Source organism: Tachyglossus aculeatus, chromosome 17 (assembly GCF_015852505.1).
Source record: "Tachyglossus aculeatus isolate mTacAcu1 chromosome 17, mTacAcu1.pri, whole genome shotgun sequence".
NCBI lineage: Eukaryota > Metazoa > Chordata > Mammalia > Monotremata > Tachyglossidae > Tachyglossus > Tachyglossus aculeatus.
Genome location: NC_052082.1, coordinates 4,581,653 through 4,600,261, shown reverse-complemented (window position 1 = coordinate 4,600,261; position 18,609 = coordinate 4,581,653).

Genomic DNA, 18,609 nt, shown 5'->3' with positions numbered 1-18,609 from the left:
AGGGCCTTAGCTTTGCTTCAAAAAATACATTTCAATTATGTCATTATATGCATCAACACATCTAGCTCTTCAGAGAAAAAGCACTACAAAAATCAAGCTTGCTAATTGTTAGGCAAGGACAGATTTACTGATTTAGACAAAGAAATGTGCGTTGTACTTTCTTTCATTGATGTTAACCTGCCATAAACTCCTAAGTCACCTAGCATAATTTACTCAGAGAAATATACTCTGCTCCCGTGTAGGTCAATAGGAAGTATGATAATTATGCACAGAGCTTTGCAAAAACATTTTCCAACGAATTTGACTATTAACCCTCTAATCCTTTTTACATTCCCTAAAATGCCCAGCTACCTGTCAGCTTCTAGTTAGATAATGTCATTGTGTATGTAAAGGGTCTTTCACTGGTGATCTTTCTTTGTCCTGGTAGAAGGTTTTTCTACCCAAGATATTGTGCTGGAGAAGAAGAAAGGAAGAAAATTGGTTTCAAGTTCCACACTCCCGCAATGGCAGGTAGGGAGGAATACTTTAGTTGTGCTGCTTACCCTAGCCAGGTTGCTCCAGAAACTAGAAAGTTCAGGTTTAAACCCTATTTTTCCCTCTTCTGTCACTCCTGCCACCTCTTGAATTCTTTAGACAGTAGCCATTTAAAGCATGATTTCTCTGACGGTGAGCTAGACCCAGTTATATGGTAAGGCTGCAGATCAATCAATCAATTGTATTTATTGAGTGCTTACTGTGTGCAGAGCACTGTACTAAGCGCTTGGGAAGTACAAGTTGGCAACATATAGAGACAGTCCCTCCCACAGATGAATCAAATACTTCCACGAAACCAGTTTTGCTCAGGTTTTGTTTTTTTGGTGTTTTTTTTCCCCAGTGAAAGCATTGATTTATGATCTTCTCCTCCAACTCTCACCACTCCCCTAGGCAGGATATTCATTCATTCATTCAATCGTATTTATTGAGCGCTTACTGTGTACAGAGCACCGTACTAAGTGCTTGGGAAGTACAAGTTGGCAACAATATGATTGGTGGGCAGATCTGTCTGACGAGTACCGTCATCTGATTTCAGGGAAAGTCTGCTCATTGAGTCCCCCGGACCCTTGATGCAATGCTCTCTGTATTTTTTTTTTAAATGGCATTTATTAAGTGCTTACTATGTGCAAAGCACTGTTTTAAGCGCTGGGGAGGTTACAAGGTGATCAGGTTGTTCCACAGGGGACTCACAGTCTTCATCCCCATTTTACAGATACGGAAACTGAGGCCCAGAGAAGTGAACTGACTTGCCCAAAGTCACACAGCTGACAAGTGGTGGAGCCGGGATTTGAACCCATGACCTCTGACTCCAAAGCCCAGGCTCTTTCCAATGAGCCATGCTGTTTTAGATTGCAGGAGGGCGAGTTTGTTGGCCTACGTTTTTTCTCAAAGCAGCAGACCCTGTTTGCCAAGTCTTCCCCTCTTTGTGCTCTTTGCATAGCAATCATTCAATCAATTGCTTTATTGAAAGTTTACTGTGTGCAGGGTACTGTACTAAGCTCTTGGGAGAGTGCAACAGAAGGTCACAGACACATTCCCTGCCCACAGTGATCTTACACTCTAGAAGTAACAGGAACGCAAAAGGGAAGCAGCATGGATTAATGGATAGAGTGCGGGGCAAGTCGATTACAAGGTAATCAGGTTGGACACAGTCTGTGTCCCACATGGGCCTCACAGTATTAATCCCCATTTCACAGGCGAGGTCACTGAGGCCCAGAGAAGTGAAGTGACTTGCCCAAGGTCACATAGCAGACAAGTGGTGGAGCCAGAACTAGAACCCATGACCTCCAAATCCCAGACCTGTGCTCTCTCCCAAGCACTTAGTGCAGGGCTCTGTGTATAGTAGGTGCTCAGTATATGCTCTTGATTCATTACAGGAGAAGAGAGAAGCAGAGAAGAGAGAAGCATTATAAGAGAAGCAGCGTGGCTCAGCAGAAAGAGCTCGGGCTTTGGAGTCAGAGGTCATGGGTTCAAATCCCGGCCCCGCCAATTGTCAGCTGTGTGACTTTGGGCAAGTCACTTCACTTCTCTGGGCCTCAGTTACCTCATCTGTAAAATGGGGATTAAGACTGTGAGCCTGCCGAGGGACAACCTGATCACCTTGTAATAATAATAATAATGATGATGGTATTTGTTAAGCACTTACTATGTAACCTCCCCAGCGCTTAGAACAGTGCTTTGCACATAGTAAGCACTCAATAAATGCCATTATTATTATTATTACAATTAAGTAATCAATACAGTTGATTTTTGGCCTATTATTTGTCAACTCTGATCCATGTGTTGGGGTTTCTTTCTCCAGGAGAGCTATTGTGATGATGACAAGGTTTCAGAGTTTCTTTATCCTCCAAGAATTTCATTTTTAGCCACATTAGTGGCTTGAATAGTGCTTTTCAGTGCACTAATTGTACTGAGAAGAACTGCACTTGTCCTGTAAGAGCCAGTGACCAGTCTTGTCCCTGGCTTTGTGCTAAGCTGCAGTGGATCTGCAGTTTTCTCAACACCGTCTGCTGGAAAAATCTAGGTGATGCCATTTTTTAGACCTTAGGTACGTGTGGTGTGTGTGTTTGTGTGTGTATGTATGTGCACATTTTTTCCTTCACTTTGAAAGGTGGAAGACAACACTGGTGATTCTGAGCTGACATTTTCATAGTCATCGAACAGCTGTATCCCCGTGCTAATTAGCTTCACCATCCCATGAGGCATGATACATTTTTCTATGTCGCAGCGTCAGTACAAAACTGTGCACTGATATGCTCCATGGTAATTACCAGCTTGTCAGACTTCCATGTAGCTATAGTTAGAGCTATTTATAGCCTATCCAAAGCCATGTATATATTTTTTTCCCTATTAATATTTCTCATTGAAAGGATGCAATAAGGTAATAAGGATAGGAAAACGCTTTAGGTTTAGAAGCAGGCGTGGAGTCATTAACTGGTCACTTAAACCTCCGAGCAGATTGATGGGGCAAGTGACTAAATCCTGGCTGATTGAAAATTCAATCCCTGACTGGTGTTCTGAGTGTGATACACTGCAGCAAGTCCGGGAAAATTACACAAAGGACTTGGTAAACAGATGGGAACATTTTAAATAATACAAAAATCAAAACTGATGGGTGAAATAGGTCAATGAGCAATCCTGTTATTCTCCTCAAATTCAGGCTACTGTCGTTGGTTCCAAACTTTGGTTTCCAGTAAGCGATCATCATTGATTGATTGACTGATTGATATGAGGCAGGGATGGCGCCCAACCTAATTGTGTGTAGCTGCCTCAGCACTTGGTACACAGCTTGGCACATAATTGCTTAGCTATTCATTCAAGAATTCATTCTATCTTATTTATTGAGTGCTTAATTGTGTGCAATGCATTGTACCAAACATTTGAGAAAGTACAATACAGAAATAAAGAGTGACATTCCCTGCCCACAATGAGCATACAACAATATCATCAATATTATTCATTATCATCAGAGAAGCATTATTAATTATCATTAGAGAAGCAGCATGGCTCAGTGGAAAGAGCATGGGCTTTGGGGTCAGAGGTCATGGGTTCAAATCCCAGCTCTGGCAATTGTCAGCTGTGTAACTTTGGGCAAGTCACTTAACTTCTCTGGACCTCAGTTACCTCATCTGGAAAATGGGGATTAAGACTGTGAGGCCCCCGTGGGACAACCTGACCACCTTGCAACCTCCCTAGCACTTAGAACAGTGCTTTGCACATAGTAAGCGCTAAATAAATGCCATTATTATTATTATTGTTCCCCAGCATACCTACAGTTAGGGAGATGTGCTTTTGTTGTCCAGGGCCATACTGGAGGCCGGGGTGGCATCCTTAGGGAGGCGAGAAATCTCTCCTTGGATGGCACAGAAGCTCTAGACAAATGGTCCCAAACTGGTGTGAAATTAGAAATGAATTAGCTAGGAACAGGATAATACAGGAGTTAAAATGAACTCTTCCATCTATAAATCAAAGGGTCTTATCGTCTCCATCAACTGACTGACCGAGGCTCATCATTAGCAACTTGACCACTGCTGACGGATCGCCCTCATTTTAACTGTGAACCCCAAAGCCAGGAGACATCCGAATAACCTTCTTCTCCAGAAATCCCCAAATCGACTGCCGGGTTTGTAGGGGATTATCCTACCAGAAGCCCTTTCAAGCCCTGCCTGACCTCAGCTCCTTTTCTCTTACCCTACCATTCCCCACCCCCACACAATAAACAATAATTTCTGTAACTAGGACTATAATGCAGCCACACTCTTCAGGTATTTTCAGAAATTACCCAACTCCACTTCTCTATTCCTTTCGATCACTAACAGAGCCACAGCCTTCTTCACTCTTTTATTATACTGAACCACGATTCATCTTGGCTCTCATACCCGACCTGACCTTTCTCAGAGCTGTTATTACCTTGATAGATTACTTTTGAAGATGATTGCGAGCCCTTTAAAGACTGATGTATGGAACTGGATGCAGGTAACCATGCTTTATTTCTCTAAGTACTGAGGTGCTCAATGGCAATTGGAAAATCTTTCCCTTTCAAAGCGTTGCCCTGAATTTTCATGCATCGTCTCCTGCTTATGCCTCTTTCTTGCAACATTTCACATGAACAGCTTAATCTGGATTGGGTTTCACCCTGTTTCTTAAAAGGATCATTCACAAACAACATGAGCCCATTGGTGGGTAGGGACTGTCTCTAGATGTTGCCAACTTGTACTTCCCAAGTGCTTACTACAGTGCTCTGGACACAGTAAGTGCTCAATAAATACGATTGAATGAATGAATGAAATAACATACATTTCTAACAAGAATGCTATTTATGAAATGCTTCATATCAAAGGTAATAGGAGAATGGAAAATAGATTCCCTCATTACAGATGACAACGATATATGCTAATCACACTAAATACGTCTCATACTTTTTCTTTATGCTCAAGCTTATTTCATTTGATCAAGAAAACTGATGTCTGTTTTAACTGCATCGGCTGATTGGGTCACTCCTGAATCCAGTCGTGGGCCAAGCTGCCATTTTGTGGTCTTTGGGGCTTTATGAGTAGGGACTGTCTCTATATGTTGCCAACGTGTACTTCCCAAGCGCTTAGTACAGTGCTCTGCACACAGTAAGTGCTCACTAAATAGGATTGATTGATTATTTAAGAGTACGTCACACGAGGACAAAAGGAGCTAGACTGCTATAAATGATGATGCTTTGAAATGCAAATCATGAGGAAAAAAATCCCTTCCCTTGCATTCAATTTGCTCCGTATGATGACAACAATAAATGCACAATCAGAGAGCTAACCACATCTTTCGGTTGTGAATCTTTCACTTACAGTATAGAAGCAGCTCAGCCTAGTGGAAAGAGCACACGCTGGGAGTTAGAGGACCAGAGTTCTAATTTCAGTTCCACCACTGGTCTGCTGTGAGACCTTGGACAAGTCATTTCCCTTCTCTGTGCCTCGGTTGCCTCTTCCGTAAAATGGGGATTGAGACTTTGAGTCCTTTGTGGGACAGTGACTGTGGCCAACGTGATTATCTAATCTACAGTTTAGTAATAATAATAATAATGGCATTTATTAAGCGCTTACTATGTGCAAAGCACTATTCTAAGCACTGGGGAGGTTACAAGGAGATTAGGTTGTCCCACGGGGGGCTCACAGTCTTAATCCCCATTTTACAGATGAGGGAACTGAGGCACAGAGAATTTAAGTGACTTGCACAAAGTCTCACAGCTGACAATTGGCAGAGCCGGGATTCAAACCCATGTCCCCCGACTCCAAAGTCCCTGCTCTTTCCACTGAGCCATGCTGCTCACTCTGTTAAAGTGTCTGACACTTGGTAAGTGCTTAACAAATACCACTAAAAGCAAAACCCAGCACAGAGTACATAAGTGTTGCTATTGTGACATTCTTTTAAGCAGCTGGACAAGCAGTGTGACTCAGTGGAAAGAGCCCGGGCTTTGGAGTCAGAGGTCATGGGTTCAAATCCCAGCTCTGCCAATTGTCAGCTGTGTGACTTTGGGCAAGTCACTTAACTTCTCTGTGCCTCAGTGACCTCGTCTGTAAAATGGGGATTAAGACTGTGAGCCCCCCGGGGCAAAACCTGATTACCTTGTAACCTCCCCAGCATTTAGAACAGTGCTTTGCACATAGCAAGTGCTTAATAAATGCCATCATCATCATCATCACCTAGTCCAGTCAGTGCTTAACACTCAGTAAGCACTCAATTGATGTGACAGATTGATATAAATTTAAAAAACACATCAATCTAGCTAAGCTAGCTCTCTTCCTCCCTTCAAAGCCCTACTGAGAGCTCACCTCCTCCAGAAGGCCTTCCCACACTGAGCCCCCTCCTTCCTCTCCCCCTCCCCATCTGCCCCGCCTTACCTCCTTTCCCTCCCCACAGCACTTGTATATATATATATATAGAGAGAGAGAGAGAGAGAGAGAGAGAGAGAGAGAGAGAGAGAGAGATAAATATATATAGAGATATATATAAATATATGGCTATATAAATATATTTATATGTTTGTATGGATTTATTACTCTATTTTATTTGTAAATATTTATTCTATTTATTTTATTTTGTTAATATGTTTTGTTGTCTGTCTCCCCCTTCCAGACTGTGAGCCTGCTGTTGGGTAGGGACCATCTCTAGATGTTGCCAACTTGTCCTTCCCAAGCGCTTAGTACAGTGCTCTGCACGATTGAATGAATGAATGAATACTTAATTCTCAGTGCCTTCCCAAGCTAAGCCTATCAATCCATTAACCAATCATGGAATTCATTCATTCGTATTTGACTGGAATAAGCACTTATCGTACTAAATGCTTACAGAACACTGTACTAAGCAGTTGGGAGACTATGATAGAATTAGTAGGCATCATCAGAGACAGATAATAAAATCAATTTTGTGTAGGAGAAAGTATGGAGGAGAAGCAGTATAACTTAGCAGAAAGATCACAGGCTTGGTAGTCAGAGGACGTGGATTCTCATCCTGTATGCACCACTTACTCGCTGTGTGACCTTGAGTAAGTCACTTAACTTCTCTGTTCCTATAAATGGGGGATTCGATGCCTGTTTTCCCTCCTACTTAGATTATGATGCCCATGTAGGATGGGGACTGTTTTCTACCTGATTATCTTGTATACTTCCTAGCCCTTATAGTACAGTTCTTGGTGCCTAGTAAGTGCTTAACAAATTCTACAATTATTACTGTTTTATCATTGTTATGACTAAGTAATCAAGTATATGAATATAAGATAAGTACATAACTGACACAGAAATACAGGTGCGTTGAGAACTTCAGTGCTGAGGTGCACAGATGTGTTGAAATGGCAGTTGGGAGATCAAAATGAGTCAGTAAAGGCCTCCCCGAGGAGGTAAGATTTCAGAAGGACTTTAAGGATGAGGAGAGCATTGAGTTTACTGGATGTTCACGGGGAGGGAGTTCCAAGCTGGCAGAACAATGTGATTGAGGAGGGGATGAAGGGAGCATTCATTCAATCAATCATTTACTGAGCACTTACTGTGTGAAGAGCACTGTACTGAGCAGTTGGGAAAGTACAGTACAACAAAAACAGACACATTCCCTGTCCACAGCAAGCTTGTGGTCTAGAGGTGGGGGAGACAGATATCACTGTAAATAAATAAAATTACAGATATGTATATAAGTGCTGTGTGGGGCTGGGAGGCAGGAAGACCAAAGGAAGCCAGTCGGGGTGGCACAGAAGAGAGTGAGAGATGAGGAAAAGTGGGACTTAATCAGGGAAGGCCTCTTGGAGGAGATGTGCCTTCAATAAGTCTTTGAAGGAGGGCAGAGTAATTGTCAGATTTCAGGAGGGAGGGCTTTCCAGGCCAGAGGCAGGATGTGGGTCAGGGGTCTGCAGTGAGACAGGAGAGGTTGAGGGACCGTGAGAAGGTTTGCACTAGAGGAGCAAAGTGTGCATGTTGGGTTGTAGAAGAAGGGAAGAGAGGTGAGGAAGGAGGAGGCAAGGAGATGGAAGTGCTTTAAAGCCAATGGTGAGGAGGTTTTGTCGCTAGGGAGGTGGAAGGGCAACCACTGGAGGTTTTGGAGAGAGGGTGACATGTTCTGAACGTTTTTGTAGAAAAATGATCAGGGCAGCAGAGTGAAGTCTGGACTAGAAGTGGGGAGAGACAGGAGGCTGGGAGGTCAGCAAGGAGGCTCACACAGTGATTTAGGTGGGATAGGATGAGTAATTGTATTAACAAGCAGGGTGAAGAGTGAGGTATAGTTAGAATGTTGGATGTGAGCAGTTGAAGAAAGGGGCTTGGGGAATAGCAGTTGAAGAGAGCAAATGTGTCATGTGAGACAAGTTAGTAGAGACTCATGAACCCAAGCGTAAGGAGCTTTTACTTAATGGTGTGGGTTGCAGAGGGCTAGTGCAAACTCTGCCTGTTTTCTATTATAGGAGCCCTTTCGTTAGTCTTCTTTGTGTTTTCTTTAGCAGATAAATGTTTACATTTGTGTGCATATTTCCTCTCAAAATACTAATTCTAATTATACTCACTGAACGCTACCATGCACTCTTTGCAAATTCAGCACACAAGTTTTGAGTCCACTAAAGGGAAAAAAAAACCCAAAAAACTACCTAAGCCATCCAATCACTGTTGAATTTTTGGTATTCGGGGTCTACGTTTCTTTTCTATACAGAACTAATTTTCCACACTCTGCAGTTCCAATCTGAACTGATGCATTCATAGATTTCAGATTATTCATGACACTTTACGAGACTAGTAGGCATATTGATGTAGTCGGAGATGATTCGACAAAGTAAAGAAAGGTTCAGACTGCACAGTGTTGCTGTTTTTCTCAAGCAAATACCCATAGGTATTTTTTTGATTTTCCACTCTTTCTAGACACAGTGATGAGCTGGTAGGATCAATTTGGTGGTCAGATGTATGCATTCTGTGTTTTCCTTTGGGCTGAATGCAAGATGGCCATGCTAATAATAAAATTAATAATAATGATGATAATAGTATATATTCGCACTACATTTGTACTGAGTCCTTGCCCCATGAAGGCTTCCAAACTAAGAGTGCAGTAGAGAGCCCATTGTTGGGTAGGGATTGTCTCTCTGTTGCCAAATTGTGTTTTAAAAGTGCTTAGTGCAGTTCTTTGCACACAGAAACTGTTCAATAAATACAATTGAATGAATGAATGAGAGAAGGGAGAGCCGTTATCTCATTCCCATTTTGTAGAGAAGGAATCTGACATTCAGAGAGATGAAGTTACTACTTGTCCAAGGCCACAGAGCTGGCCATCATGCATGGCAGACCTACATAAAAACATGGGTATTGTGGTTTTCCCAGTTCTACCGTTTTTCCATGTACCTGATTATTATTTTTTTTTACAAGATGCTTAAAATTCAACTGTATTTCATTCAATGGTATTTATTGAGTGCTTAGTGTGTAGAGCACTCAGGAAAGTACAATACAACAATAAACAGTGACATTCTTTTGGAAAGGATGGTCTTATCTACTGTGGTCTTCATTGCAGGCTTTTCCAGTTCCATAGACTTTCCACATAAAATATATATATATATATACATACACATATATATATACACACACACACACACACACTTACAAGATGTGTAAAATCTATTGGAAAAGATTGTCTTATTGCAGTGTCACTTGTCTTTCAGTGGTGGCCCTCTGTGTTTCTTTTCCAATTCATTGATGATTCTGAGGGAAGTCTATTCCTTATCTTTTTTTTTTTTTCCCCCAGTGGCATTTGTTAAGTGCTATGTGCCAGGCTTTGTACTGAGCACTGGGGTAGATACAAGGAAATCCCATTCCCATCCCACATGGGGATCACAGTCATAATTCAAGCACTTAGTAAAGTGCTCTGCACACAGTAAGCACTCAGTAAATATGATTGAATGAATGAATGAATAATCGACTAATTGTTTTGAGCCAGTTATGGACAGAGATTGTCTCTTTTGTTGCTGAATTATACTTTCCAAGTGCTTAGTACAGTGCTGCCAGTGCTTACTTACCCGATAAGTGCTCAATAAATATAATTGAATGAATGAATGAATAATAGACTAATTGTTTTGAGCCAATTATGGGCAGGGATTGTCTCTTTTGTTGCTGAATTGTACTTTTCAAGTGCTTAGTACAGTGCTGCCAGTGCTTACTTACCTGGTAAGTGCTCCATAAATATAATTGAATGAATGAATTCCCATTTTACAGATGAGGGAACTGAGGCACAGAGAAGTTATATGACTTGTGGCAGAGTGGGGATTAGAACCCAGGTCCTTCTGGCTCCCAAGCCCATGTTCATTCTAGTAGGCCATGCTGCTTCCCTCTCTGCTTCCCAGATACTTTTCTAGGTGTCTGCATTGTAATCCAGTTGGCTGAATGAGACTGAGATCCCCATTCCCATCATGGAGGAAGAGAGCATGAGCTCAGTGAAAACAGCTCAGTCAGTGGACCCACATTCTCATCCCAGCTCTGCCACTTCTCTGAAGTAATAATAATAATGGCATTTATTAAGTGCTTATTATGTGCAAAGCACTGTTCTAAGCGCTGGGGAGGATACAAGGTGATCAGGTTGTCCCATGGGGGACTCACAGTCTTCATCCCCAAGTAGGGCTTGGGGCAAGCCACTTTTCTTCTCAGTGCCCTCATCTGTCAAATGGGAATAAGAAACCTGTTCTCCCTTCCTCTGACACCGTCAACCTCTTGTGGGGCAGAGACTGCTATTGGTGTCAGTTGGATAATTAAAGGATTATCCTATGAGGTCAAGGAGGCTGAAAGTTTCCTGGGGATGAAACCCCCAACAGCTACTTGGGTGGAGGAAATCTGGGGAAGGGGATGTGATATTCCCTTCAAAGCCCTACTGAGAGCTCACCTCCTCCAGTAGGCCTTCCCAGACTGAGCCCCCTCCTTCCACCTTACCTCCTTCCCTTCCCCACAGCACCTGTATATATGTTGTATTTTACTCCATTTGTTTATTTTATTTGTACATATTTATTCGATTTCATTTTGCTAATATGTTTTGTTGTCTGTCTCCCCCTTCTAGACTGTGAGCCCGCTGTTGGGTAGGGACCCTTCTCTATATGTTGCCAACTTGAACTTCCGAAGGACAGTGCTCTGCAACACAGTAAGCACTCAATAAATACGATTGAATGAATGACAATTCAGGGTCCACCCCTTCCTCTACTCCTGTATGTAGATTGACTCCCCCCCAGCTCAACAGTTGGTCTATCCTGCCCTTTTCAGAAATGATCTTACCACCTGCTTAATTATTTCAACATGCACTTATCAATAAGGATTTTTATTTCATATACTCATAAAGCACTTATGGAATTAGCTGAGTGATCCCTTATGGAGACACCTTCTGAACGGACTCACACCAAATTGGCTACGCATGCATCTCAAAGAGCTGTTGTAGCATCTATGCTAATGAGCCTCAACATCTACGCTAATGAGTCTACTAAAGAAATGGCCCTCGGTCTATTTATTCCTGAAAATGCCTTCCCACACAGCATCTATAGATTTCAGAAAACCCCCAAAGTCACGGGACTCTGTCGAACAATACGTTGACCCATCAGAGGAAGACAACTTTGTGTTGCAAATCAGCATTTCTCCTCATTTAATAAATAGACTCAGATATTGATTAACCAGGGGTGGCTTATCCATTGTCAGGATTATCCCTCCCTCTTGCCTCTCCACCTGTCTTCTTATTGGCATTTCACTGCTTCTTAGTACCATTATTGGGGAGTTTGAACTGTGAAGAGTGAGAGGTGGGCTGCAAATTAGCTAGTTTTACTACTTGTTAGCAATAATTGAAAAGGTTTGCTGAGGCAGGATATTGAAACTCTCATTGGTTAAATGGTTTGGGGATTGTCTGAGGATTTCCATTATCTATTGCCCTTTTTCCTTATTACATGGATAATCAAAATTTGGTTGTTTTTATATTAATCCATTTTTTAACTATTTCAGGAGGAGGAGAAAAATTCTAACAAATAATACCTAATTTTCCATTCATTCATTCGTATTTATTGAGCACTTACTGTGTGCAGAGCACTGTACTAAGCTCTTGGGAAGTACAAGGTGGCAACATATAGAGACGGTCCCTACCCAACAGTGGGCTCACAGTCTAGAAGGGGGAGACAGAGAACAAAACAAAACATATTAACAGAAAAAAATAAATAGAATATGTACAAGTAAAATAGAGTAATAATAAACAGAGTATCACATTTTATAGTCATTGCTACGAACTTTAAGCCTATGCTGTTCAAACCTGCTTCATTTTATGAATTGGGCTTTCTGATCCTTTCATAATCTGATTGTTCCCTACTGTTCTAACATTTATATAGTCAACTTTTTAAATTTCCTTAATCTAAAACAGTTCCTGTTCAGATGATAGAGGTGACTGCTTACTTTTTTAATCTGCTCAAGGAAACCTAACATTTTTCTAAATGGTTTATCATTTTGATGTTTAGAGAGATTTGGTGATGCCTCACGTTAATCATGTTTATCTGTTTCCTAGATAATTCAGAATTTCTCTTTAGGCCCATATTTACAGACTCTAAATCTGCGCAGTCAAATTATAATTATCTCGATCCAACCGGCTTAAGTGATCGCTGTCGCCAGCCCCCAGGTCATTCCAACCAGGACCTTCACAGGCCAGAGGAGCCTTGGTGACTTGTAGTAAAGTCAAGCCACACCCCGAGTGTTACTGGGGAAAGTTTTTTAATTAGTTTTACCAACCTACAACGGAGTGGCACATATACACACAAACTCACCCACTCCACTATGGGTCCAATACGAGTCTGTTGGTCAAGGGAGCCCCTTCTGCGGACTCTTCTTCTTTCTGCTTCTAAACTGCAGCTTTCTGCTGCTTTTGAGTGCTGCTCTCCAGCTGCTTCTGCTTGAATGATTGCTCTCTCACCTGCTTCTTCTTGCTTTTCCTCTGCGTGCTTGCCTCTGCTCCAGGTGTCTCTTCACAATTCAAAACAACCACCTTTTATCTGCCTTAGGTGTGTGGCAGTCATTGATTTGTTCAGATCCTCCCTGCACAATCCATCCCCACAGGACAGCAATCACCTGTCCCAGGTAGAGACCATCACACTGTGAGCCCGTTGTTGGGCAGGGATTGTCTCTATTTGTTGCCGAATTGTACTTTTCAAGTGCTTAGTACAGTGCTCTGCACACAGTAAGCACTCAATATGATTGAATGAACAAATTAGAGCCTTCTACGGTCTCTTCATTGTTGTTGTTCACATGATCACAGTCACTATCAAGGCAGATTGTTGCGGGCTCACCACAACTGCCACCCAATAAAAAAAAAATATTGAATTCCTTTTTTTTCTGATGAACACCATAGGTTGTGTCTCTAGGAAATGAAATATGATGGGGTGTGAAAATACTGCATATAAGAAAGTAATAGTATGCTAACAGTTTTAATCAAAATATAATTCATCTTTTGACATCAGTCTAGAATAGTCCTCTAGACAGTAAGCTCCTTGGGGGCAGGGAAAGTATCTAACAACTATTTTGTATTGTACTACTACTACTACTAATAATAATAATAATGGCATTTGTTAAGCGCTTCCTATGTGTAAAGCACTGTTCTATGTGCTGAATAATGATGGTATTTATTAGTTTATTAGTTTTAGTAGAACTCAGTCCCAGGTAGCCAAAAACTCTCTTTAAGAGTCTGACTCCAACTGGTAGGATTTTGAGAGTAAAGGAAGCTGCTTTTTCAACCTTCCACACTAAAAACTGACAATCACCTGAAGTAACGTTCTTAGCCATTAATTAACATTAAAACTATTGTCTGAGCTCTAATCACACTGATTTTTGTTCTTGCCAACCACAATCCCTACTGCTCTAATTGCTTGAAACTTCAAATCACTCCAGTCCCATTTTCCTAATGGAGAACACAGTGAACTTTTCATTTCCCAATACCCCCCTCCCGACTTGCCGGGTTTCTAGACTCCCCTGTCACTTTCTGTCCGGGTTACTCCACCATTCATTCATTCAATCATATTTACTGAGCGCTTACTGTGTGCAGAGCACTGTACTAAGCGCTTGGGAAGTACAAGTTGGCAACATATAGAGACGGGCCCTACCCAACAGTGGGCTCACAGTCTAGAAGATCACCAGATCACAACCCATCCAAATCGTGGAATCCACTGAAGAAATCTTTCTCATCTCTGGAATGCCTACCTTAATTTCCCTTTAAGGAAACATCCTATTAAAAATATATGCTAGCTCTTAATTATACCTTAAATAAATTATCGTAACAGATCAATGACAGTCTTAACTATTATGATATAAGCTCATCAAAGGAAGGGGCTTTATTTTTATCTGATTTTTGTAAACTCCTTGAAGGTGGGCAGCTGTTGTGGTATTTTATTTTTGTTGTATGCTTTTAGTGTATGCTCTCAAGTGCCTGTTTCAGTGTTAGGCACACAGCAGACCACAAATAACAATAATAATAATGATAATAATGATATTGGTGTTCACAAAGCATTTCTATGTGCCAATCTCAAGTTTTGAGTAGATACAAGATAATCATACTAGACATAGTTCTACTTCTCTGTGCCTCAGTTATCACATCTGTAAAGTGGTATTGGTGTTTACAAAGCATTTTTATGTGCCAATCTCAGGTTTTGGGTAGATACAAGATAATCATACTGGACATAGTTCTACTTCTCTGTGACTCAGTTACCACATCTGTAAAATGGGGATAAAGACTGTGAGCCCCCTGTGGGACAACCTGATCACCTTGTAACCTCCCCAGTGCTTAGAACAGTGCTTTGCACATAGTAAGTTCTTAATAAATGCCATTATTATAATTATTATTATTTCCCACATTGATCTTGATAAGGGAAGCAGTGTGGCTCAGTGGAAAGAGCCCGGGCTTAGGAGTCAGAGGTCATGGGTTCAAATCCTACACTGCCAGTTGTCAGCTGTGTGACTTTGGGCAAGTCACTTCACTTCTCTGTGCCTGTTACCTCATCTGTAAAATGGGAATTAAGACTGTGAGCCCCCCGTGGGACAACATGATCACCTTGTAACCTCCCCAGTGCTTAGAACAGTCTTTTGCACATAGTAAGCACTTAATGAATGCCATTATTATTATTATTATTATTATTATCAATAGGAGGTATTATTTGCAAGCTCGACTTTGGATGAATAACCTATTGGAACATTCCACTTTCAGAAAGACAAAATATCAATAAGGAAATATATGCTTGGTTGCCCCTGACCTGACACCTGTATTTGAAGACTCACAGAAGACTCTAATGGACACTCCATTAGAATGGGTCAAAATATAATGAATTAGGAAAAGCAGTGTGACCTAGGGGAAAGAGCCCAGACCTGGGTTCTAATCCTGGCTCTGCCACTTAAGTGCTGTGTGACTCTGGGCAAGTCACTTAACTTCTCTGTGTGTCACTTACCTCATCTGCACAATGAGACCCATGTGGGACAGAGGCTGTGTCTAATCTAGTTAGTTTGTCTCTACCCCAACTCTTGGAACAGTGTATAGTAAACACTTCACAAATGACCAAAGTTGTTTCTAAATCAGAGTCATCTTGAACATTCATCCTTGGAAATGTCACTTTTTAGAGTGTTGAATTCTGCAGCTCTTTAAAAATTGTTCAGAGCAATATTTCAAGTGAAAAGAAAAAAAAAGCACTGACTCTTTCAAATTTATGGAACTGCCGTCATATAAACGCTCTCTTCTTGAAAGTCACTTTTACCACCATGTACGAGAGGCTCCAGTAACTAGGAAATGACCCTGTAACTGAGAAAAGTTTTCCTTTCCTTGTTCACGTTCCCACAAATCGTGTTTGAACTAGTCTACAGATCACTACCTCCTTCTTCTCTCTAAAGCTCCATTTCCTTTGACCTTAAAAACGAATCACTAAACTGAGAACTCAAAATGTCAATAAACAGAGCCCGATTATTTTGTGTCGAAAATCAGGTGTTTTCCACTGTCTTCCAAACTGTGTCATTCCTCTGTGAGCTTCTGAGACCCTTCTATCATTTCCTTCAGTCGATTTGGGATATTACATCTGCTTACCCAGACATGGGCTATAGCTTTGCTCTCGTTTCAGACTTATGCCTTGATTCCAGGGGGCTGCTTATTTCTTTGCACTAGGATTTTCCTCGAGCGAAGGGCTAAAACACACCCGCTGATCGCTCTTCAGAACCGGCGACGGTGTTTAACAAAGACTACGGGGAGGGCACAACCTGTCTGGAAGTCACGACTTAGATTCTATTCCAAACTTTGCTTAGGGTTGGTGAATGTGGGTGTGGATCTATTGTTTACATTTTGCATTTTAGCTCACATTTATGGAGTTTATTTCTAACTTCTGTATTATGGGCAATATGTGTATTTTAACTTTTACAGCAAATGATTTGCTGTATTCATTTACTTATTTCATCTCATCATAGTTGGATAACTATTTACTACAGTTGTGTTTTCTTCCTTCAGGCTGACTTGAAAATCATCACTGTCTGTCTCCTTCCATCTGAATGGAAGGTGTGTTTCCATTATACTTTCACAAACACTAAGTTTGGTGTTCACATTTAGCAAGTGGTCCATAAATGGCATTGATAAAGTGATTGCGTCAAATGAAATTTTTCTTTTGAATCAGTCAATCAATCAATCGTATTTATTGAGCACTTACTGTGTGCAGAGCACTGTACTAAGCGCTTGGGAAGTACAAGCTGGCAACATATAGAGACGGTCCCTACCAAACAGTGGGCTCGCAGTCTAGAACACAGTTTTGAACACCTCCTCTGTCCACAGAGGTTTAATTACATTCAATGTGTGTGTTAAAATGTTTTAATTCATGGAAGAAAGATGCTATTCCAAAGACCATTCATTCATTCAGTCAGTCATATTTATTGAGCACTTACTGTGTGCAGAGCACTGTACTAATCGCTTGGGAAGTACAAGTCGGCAACATATAGAAATGGTCCCTACCCAACAACGCTCTCACAGTCTAGAAGGGGAAGACAGACAACAAAAGAAAACATGGAGACAGGTGTCAAAATCATCAGAACGAATAGAATTAAAGCTATATGCACATTATTAACAAAATAAATGGAATAGTAAATATGTACAAGTAAAATAAATAGAGTAATAAGTCAGTACAAATATATATACAAGTGCTGTGGGGAGGGGAAGGAGGTAGGGCGGGGGGATGGGGAGGAGGAGAGGGAAAAGGGGGCTCAGTCTAGGAAGGCTTCTTGGAGGAGGTGAGCTCTCAGTAGGGCTTTGAAGGGAGGAAGAGAGCTAGCTTGGCGGATGTGCGGAGGGAGGGCATTCCGGGCCAGGGGAAGGACCCGGGCTGGGGATCGACGGCAGTACAGGCGGGAATGAGGTACAGTGAGGAGGTTAGCGGAGGCAGAGGAGCGGAGGGTGCGGGCTGGGCTGAAGAAGGAGAGACGGGAGGTGAGGTAGGAGGGTCAAGGTGATGGATAGCCTTGAAGCCCAGAGTGAGGAGTTTTTGCTTGATTCGTAGGTTGACAGGCAGCCAACTGGAGATTTTTGAGGAGGGGAGTAACATGCCCAGAGCATTTCTGCACGAAGATGATCCAGGCAGCAGAGTGAAGTATAGGCTGAAGTGGGGAGAGACAGGAGGATGGGAGATCAGAGAGGAGGCTGATGCAGTAATCCAGTCGGGATAGGATGAGAGATTGAACCAGCAAGGTAGAGGTTCGGTTGGAGAGGAAAGGGTGGATCTTGACAATGTTGCAGAGGTGAGACCAGCTGGTTTTGGTGATGGATTGGATGTGTGGGGTGAACTAGAGAGCAGAGTTGAGGATGACACCAAGGTTGTGGGCATGAGAGATGGGAAGGATGGTAGTGCCGTCTACAGTGACGGGAAAGTCAGGGACAGGGCAGGGTTTAGGGGATGCATTACACAGATATTGACTACAAGGGATTTGCATGGTCAGATAATGCAGAATCTGTTTGGATTCAACAGCTTACTCAAACATTTTGTTGTGGTTTAACATAATTAAGTTAATCTAAGGATTATGTGGGGGTGGTGTTGATTAAGTATATGCACATATTCACTCAACAAAGCGTTTCTATCAAATCAAATGTAAGAAATCTGTTAATTATGAACAGGAAACAAATATTATTTCAGTCAACTATTTTATCAAGCCAGTAAATTAATGGCTTATCAGTATGTTAATTCTAATGTCTAATTCCACACACTCAGTTGCATTTACATAAGAAGAGAAAGGACAGAACTATCAAAACTAAGATATGGAAGCATATCATTTATATGGGAAAGTAGGTAAATTGCCCTGGTTGGGCGGTAAGGCATCAGATTTTTAAATAAAGATAGTAACAATAATTATGGGCAGGCAGACACTAAGGAAATCAAATCTGATTGCATGGAAATTACTGAATCATTATGGCTCTGACCCACTGATTGGATGAATGTCAACTGGTTGTCCTCTCTTGGGAGGTGCCTTTAAAGTGGAGAGTGGAGGGGAGAAGCATGGAATTGCCAATTGCTTGCTACGTGACCTTGGGCAAGTCACTTCATTTCTGGGTCCCTCAGTTTCC